The following is an 8031-nucleotide window of genomic DNA, read 5'->3' on the forward strand; positions in this document are numbered from 1 at the left end:
ACTTGAAAGGGAAATGACAATTACAGTCTGACTGAGAAGGACATATGACTTTATGAACAAAAAGAGAGAGAAAATAATGTTCAGCTCTCCCCGTGAATAAAGACATGACTGAAACTAAAATGAAGAAACTTCAGTCCCTAAGAAACCAGACCAAATACTCTGTAGGCTGAGAAATAACATCAAATGGTAGGAATCCCTAGCTTATTATTCACTAAGCCATCACAGTTTGAACCTAGGATACTTTTCAGACCCTTAAATATTCAGAGGTCTCTTCTCAATGTAAGTAAAGTCCAAATCATTATTACTCATGCTTTAAAGAAGGTCAAATACTCCAGAATTAGTATTAGTAGACACATATGTGTTGTTCAGAAACTGAAAGAAACCTAGGTCATAATTTAGGCATTGAGACATATGTAACTGGCTGAAGCAGTTGACCTTTCTGTATTTTATTATCTTCTTATGCTTTAACCTGACAATTGTCCATATTTTCTGGAACAGAAACTGCCTTGGGAAAACAGTGATGGACAGAAAAGTTGCCTCTGGTGCCTCAGTATTAATTATGTCAGTATTCCTAGTTTACTCTCAGGCATTTGATTTCTAAATTCCAATTTCATGAAGCATGACTAGAAGATATCTTTTAACTAATTTTTTTGCATCAAAACATTTCTTGAATAATATTAGATTTAGAGAAATCAAAAGTCTCAACAACCACCTTATGGTTAGATTCCTCATTCTTTGCCAATGAGAGCAGCTAGCTCAAATATATGGGCAAGGCAATTAACCCCAGAAACCAATTTGAGAAACAGTGATTACATAGTAGGAAAACAAAAAAAGTGTGTGTGTGTGTGTGTGTGTGTGTGTGTGTGTGCGCGCGTGCAGGTGCATGTGTGTAGGGGGGTGTTTGATCACAGAGAACCTAATCCAAGGAAATACCCAAGGTCTAGCTTTTCACTGTCTCTTTCTTATCAAAAGACTTGGCTTCTAACTATGAGGCCAATGGGGCAGGAGCCATAAAATTGTTAACATTTGTTAAACTAGATTTAGTACATCCCAAAGCTTACCAATTTGTTTAGCTTCTAGAAGGCAGAAATATGCCTTGTGTATTTACCATAAACTTTGTGGTGTGGGTGTGTGTCTGTGTGTATGTTTGTGTGTGTGTATACATATGTGTGTATATGTATATATATATATGTACATATACACACAGTTTTATATATATATATATATATATATATATATATATACTCCTCAATGACCGATCACAAAGATATCAATGGTCACCATGTGTATTTTGACACACTAAGCACTATTTACAATAATAAAAAGGATTACTGGAGAAATTATGATTTACCTGCTTGGGCAATTTTATACATTATCACCATTCATCAGATATGCCAAATAAAATCAGAGAGATTAGGTGTCTTTTCCATAGGCATACTGCTAAAGGATGGTGAAATATAAAAGAGGCAATATTTCTGGGAGGAGGATATGTACCCTGGAGCACTCTAATTGTGCCTTCATGGTAGACCTTGAGGCCACTTGTGACATATTTTTCAGAAACCTTGACATTGAGCGCCCAACCTGCACTAACCTTAACCACCTCATTCGTCAGATTCTATCTTCCATCACTGCGTCCCTCAGACTTGATGGAGCCCTAAATGTTGACCTGAAATTCTAGATCAACCTAGTGCCCTATCCCTGCATCCATTTCCCTCTGGCCACATATGTACCTGTCATCTCTGCTGAGGGAGCCTACCATGAACACCTTTCTGTAGCAGAGATCACCAATGCTTGCTTTGAATCCTCTAACCAGATGGTGAAATGTGTTCTTCCCCATGGTAAATATATGGCTTGATGGCTGTTGTACTCTGGTGATGTGGTCCCCAAAGATGTGAATCCTGCCATTGCCACATCATAACCAAGCATACTATCCAGTTTGTGGATTGGTGCCCCTCTGGCTTCGAGTTTGGCATTAATTACCAGACTCCCACTGATATCTGGTAGAGACCTGGCTAAAGTACAGCACGCTGTGGGCACATTTAACAACACCTCAGCTGTTGTTGAGGCTTGGGCTCGCCTGAATTACAAGTTTGACCTAATGTATGCCAAGTGTGCCATTGTTCACTGGCACATGGGGGAAGGGATGGAGGAAAGAGAGTTTGCTCAGGCCTGCAAGGACATGACTGCTCAAGAGAAAGATTATGAAAGGGCTGGAGCAGGTAGTGCTGACAGAGAGGAAGAGGGTGAAAAGTATTACCATTTCTGCTGCAATTTCATATTCCATTGTCTTGGATTTGTCTTATGTGTGTTCTTTGTAATTAATTTTCTTTTTTAGCTCTAAACTATCAATAAATATATTTCCATTTTAAATTAAAAAAAAACAGTTAAGAGAGTTTTGAAAATCAAATTATAAAACCCACGAAGGTTGACAGATAAACCAGTATGTTAAACTAAGTTTGAATTTCATAAAAACAAACTGATTTTTAGTGTAAGTATATCCCATACAACATTTAGAAAAGTGAAATACTACATAGGAAATATACTGATTTTTTTTTTGTTTGCTTATCTAAATTTCAAACTTAACTTTCTTGAAGATCTATATTTTTATTTATCAAATCTGGTACCCATAAGCACGATGTATTCTAATTCCCATAAATTTTGTTTGCACCTTAGTTGATATCATTAAAATATATATCAGAAGAAATTTAACAGTCATTTGGAACTTGTAGAGAGAGCAACATCTACTTGCTGAGAACTGTGCTGAGACAGAAGATACATGACAAGTTCTTTTACTTTCAAAGAGTTCATAATCAAGTCAGGCAGAGAAACCCCATAAAAAGTAGCAGTGAACAATAGGAGAAAATGAGCTAGAAACTATTAGATTGTGAGTTAAGAATAGAGGGCAATCAAAACAATGATGACTAGCAAGAGAAGATGTCCCAGCCGAGTAGAAAGGAGGTCAAGTTGGAACTGTGAGCCTGTCTGAGAAAAGTATTCTTCTAACTTCCACATAACTCCTCCCTGTCTTGGGTAAGTTCAGTGCCTACTGTTGACTATGCGCAACGGAAGCCCAAGTCCCTCAAGCAGAAAAATGTGCTCATCAGGAGAGGAATAATGAGAAAGAGCAGACAATGATGTAAAGGTAAAATGACATTTTGATGAGAGAATAACAGTTGTTCTCAAAGGGAAGATCTCAGAGAGCAGTATAGCAGCACCTCGGAATCTGTGAGAAATGCACAGCCTCTGGTTTCACCCCAGAAATACTTACCAGCATTTCTAGGGGTAAGGCCCAGCAATAACAATTTTAACAACCCCTCTAGAGAGTCTGATGCATAGTAACAGAACAACTGAAACAGAGCTTGTTAAGGTCTGTAAACAAGTCTGGATGGCGCCTGGCATTTTGCCAGAGGGAGTGGTTTGAGAAGTAACACCAGGGAGCCATTAAGTGTGGTGATTCCTTATTGGTTGACTGCTGTATCTAGTATATGCTAATTAAGATAAGCTGTGTGGAATGTATGAATACCTCTGTTGTCCTACAATAAATGGCTCCCACTCCTGCTGTATCAAGGTACACAAGTTGCTCATCACCCCCCAGTTATTTTGCTGCAGCCGGACTGTGGCAAGAGCTTGCAAAGATATTTTCCTTTTTCTTTCAACCAAAGCAGCCATTGTAGAATGTATCTACAGTACAAGGGATAATCTCCAATATCAAGTACAAAGTTGACAGACAGAAAGACAATATTCAGACACCTAACTGTCCCAAACATTTGATTCCTCCTTGAAACCATTCAAAGTTGCTGCCAGGTGGCAGAAGAATCATGATGAAGAGGTCAAATCAAAATTCTTAGCAGACGCTTCAGTAAGGAGCCTATTCTCCTAGAGGTGGTAACAACTGACCACTTTCAAGTATTGAATCATTTTATTCTTATAACAGTTAACCAATGGGATCTACTATTATTGAAATAGTTTGATATTATTTTATTCTGATAAAACAGCATATTTCACTAAAATGTCATGCAAAAAAATAAGTTTCTTTGGGAATATTTTTAAAGTTTCAAATAGAACTTGAGAATAAAGAGCTCAAGGGGATATCTGACTTAAAGTTTTAGAACAGCTAGTTATGAATAATAATAATAGCTGATGCTTACTGAGTGGTGGCTGTCAGATGTACATGTACATATGTATGTGAGTCTCTGTATCTCTACATGTGTGTATATATATGCATCTTCACAGAAACCCTAGGGATAATATTATTATTTTATATGGGAAAAGTGAGATATCCATCCATAGGTTACAAAATTTGCTTAATGTCATAAGCAAAGTAGGAGAAGAACTATGTTTACAAATGGGCAGTCTTCCTGCAGAGCCCAAGCTCTTAACCATAACAATGAACCACTTTCCATATTTTAGCAATAGCTCAACATTTAGAAGCAAAAAAAAACCTCCATGGAATCATTTGATATATATTAACTAGTTTATGAAAAGAGATAAACTATGAAATATCAATTGAGATTTAAGTAAATGTTGGAATTATTAAAATTAGGATTTAAAAAGAAACTAATTTCTAAAGTCAGAAAAAAGGAAAAGTGTAACATAGATAGAGAATAGTATAATAATTATAATAACAATTCTTTGCAACTCTTTGAAGTATTCTGTATGTTTATTTTCAAAAATACCAAAATGTTGTAAGTTGTAACCATTTATGATGACAATCTAAGTCATATTGCACATATATATGTGTATGTATATATATTCACCAATGTTCTTATACAAATTTTCTATCATGATATATATTAAATATAAATGAGGCTTTTTCATTGTTCAAAGATTGTATTATAAAACATTCATTCTAGTGCTGTTAGGTATTATGAGAGTTGGGAAATTTGGGGCATATCTGCCCAGTTACAAGCAGTATGACTCGTAGTTACTTTTACATATATGTATGGCACAAGATGGCAGAAATGTGTTGGCGTAAAAACAAAGAGTCCTGTTATGTCTGAACTCTCAGAATCCAATCATTTTACCTCTAAATATCTCTGCATTAACCAAGGAGCTTTTGGGAACACCTCATATCCAAACCATAACAGAATGCTATTGAGATTGCCCAGGTAACAGTAGTTGGGGGTTTGAATTAGAGACTTTCAAAAGTAGTTTACAGAATGAGTCACAAACTTTTCAGTTTCAGAATTAATACTAGGTAAGAAGGAGAAAGAAGAAGAAGTTAGGGTTGGTTTTGACATTCAAGCTTTTAAGTGTTAGCCAGTGGCATCATTAAGTAAAAAACAATAAATTAAGCAGCTCTCCAGCCTACCTCCATCACCGCCTCATCATTGAGACAACTGTCTCTATGTTGAAAATGATGAGATGTGGTTCTATAAGGTTTCTTCCTCCCAGTTATAAAGTTCCATAATCTTAAGAAAATAATTTTGAAATTAAAAGCAACAGAAACATCTTTACAGGAATATAATGAATATATAAGGAGACAGGTGTTAGTGATAGGTAGGAAACTATCTCAAAGTCAATTTCTAAGAGGTTTTTAGATATCATTTGCAAACACACACACACGCATTATAAATGAGATAGTTGAATCAATTTCTATTCCATATTCTTGTTAGCAATTTAATAACACCTAATTTGCTAATAACTACTGTATCATTTTATGTTACCCAAAATAAGAAACTTTCATAAAGTTGAATTTGGGGTTATAGTCTGCAGAATCCAGCTGTCAACCATGCTTAAGAAGTGGGTAAAACATTTAAGTAGCAATTTGCAACTATTGCCTTATGGCAGTAAACAACAACAACAGCTTTTTTTTTTTCTAGTTTTCTTGATTAACAGCTTAAATGAACTCTTTCTTTGAACATCCTTTGAGTAATGTGGTCTTTAAAATAAGTGATCTTAATACTTAATATAGTTCAGAAAAAAAGAATTTGGCTGCAAATCAAGATATACCCAAGTATTATTTGGTCTTAACCCTTCAACTTCCTCCGCATGCTTTTCTAAACTTACTTCAAATTTTTGAATTTTTGTAGCACATATACTTTTTTAAGAGTTTTTTTTTCCTATAGACCATTTTCAGACTCTGCCCTTTGATATTTTCCAGTATCTGATTCTACTCCCATTGTGTAAAATTTTCTCATTTTGCTTTTGGTCCATCCCCCAAAATAATCCTTTTACCACCAGTACAAGCCATTCTTTGCTATCTGTACAACTTCCTCTTTGTTTTTTCCTCTCAAGAATTATTTTTCCTGCCTCTTCCTATGTGAAACCTATATATGTTGAGAACTAGTGCTCTATAAACCACATTCCTAACACTCCACTCTGGTCTACTCTGAGATTCATCTTCCTGAACTGTATGTTGCATCCAATAACTTAAACTCATCCACAATTAACCTTATATGTTTTATTATTCAAACTAGATTTTTCTTCTGTGCCACCATGGGTAACATCATCATCTCTCTCTGACAACTTTGTTCAGTTCTTGCTTATGTGATGGAGACACATTGTAGATCAACACACTTAGGCATTTTCTTTAAAATTCCTATCTTTGGTTATGGTAATTAAGTGTAGTAAAAAACCTCTACTCAAAATGCCATCTGAATCCATGGGCTCTACATCCTCAAATTCAACCAGTCATGAATTGAAAATATTTGAAAAACAGTAACATCTGTATTGAAAATGTATAGGCCCTTTTCATTATTTTCTAAACAATACAGTATAACAATTATTTGCATAGCATATGCACAGTATTAGGCATTATACATATAGAGATGTTTTAAAATACATGCACAATGTGTAGGTTATATGCAAACAATACACCATGTTACATTAGGGACTTGAGTGATGCAGAATTTGGTATCAGAGGGGGTCCTGGGACTAACACCCATGATGATTGTTTTGTGTTTATTTAATGAGTTGGTTTAAATGATGCCTTTTGTTTATTTTTCAATGAGCATTTAAATAGCTACTATGTTTAAAATATTATAATAAATAGAGTTAAATATAATACAATAAAATAAATCACCAGAAAATATCAATGATATACAACAATCAGTATTTTTTCTATATCACACATGTCTAAAGACCATCTCAAATTCAGTTAATTTTGGCTGGGCTAAACTGTGTTTGTCTTCATGTACTACGTTTGTTCTAGATCTTCTCCAAGGGTTCCTCATTATCCTTGGACTTTGGGCAATGTAAGTTGTTTTCTCTGAACTCCACTTTAGAGTTCCATAAAACAAGACATATTTACAACTCACTCTCCCTCATTTAATCCCGTTTCTCAAATCACATTACTTATCCTTTCCCAGTCATATATCCAAAATTTTCATTCAAAATTAGTTTCTGAGAAAAATCATGTGAAACACAACTATACCTGAAAGCATGACTAAAATATGGCAAAACTTTGTTAACTACAGGAGAATAGATTGGCAGGGGTTGGAATCTCAGCTCAGATATATACACGGAGGAGAAACTAACACTGAGGACAAGACCAGGGTAAAGATGTAGGATAAATCATAGCATAGTGTGCAGAATGGGAATCAAGTATGTTTAACAGATGTTGCAAAAGTATGTTCCATGTCAAGGAGGAAAAGAGTTTTGTCTAGACATCTAAACAAATCTGAGAATCTTGAATGTTTGTGATGGTGGTAAGCAGTTGGTATTGTGTAATTTATGAGCAGGTCATAGTGTAATAACCATCAGAGGCTGCATACTTGTGAGAAATTTGGAGATATATTGTTGGTGAAGACAAAAATCTCAACCCTAGCCAGGCACAGTGGCTCACGCCTGTAATCCCAGAGGCTCGGGAGGCTGAGGCAGGAGATTGCAAGCTCAAAGCCAGCCTCAAAAGTGAGGCACTAAGCAACTCAGTGAGACCCTGTCTCTAAATAAAATACAAAATAGGGCTGGGGATGTGGCTCAGTGGTGGAGTCCCTCTGAGTTCAATCCCTGGTACAAAAAATAAATAAATAAAATAAAATAAACAAAACCTCAACCTTCTAAGAAACACACATGCACACACACAGACAC

The 8031-nt window shown here is 35.6% G+C and overlaps 1 pseudogene; it reads left to right on the top strand.

Moving 5' to 3' along the window:
• The first annotated feature begins 1498 nt into the window (after nucleotides 1–1498).
• LOC124075513 (tubulin alpha chain-like) lies at nucleotides 1499–2335 on the top strand (annotated as a pseudogene).
• Nucleotides 2336–8031: the final 5696 nt, after the last annotated feature.

This window comes from Marmota monax, unplaced genomic scaffold (assembly GCF_021218885.2).
Source record: "Marmota monax isolate L192 unplaced genomic scaffold, Marmota_monax_Labrador192_F-V1.1 WCK01_AAM20220418_F8-fsc00357, whole genome shotgun sequence".
In the NCBI taxonomy this organism is placed as follows: Eukaryota; Metazoa; Chordata; class Mammalia; order Rodentia; family Sciuridae; genus Marmota; species Marmota monax.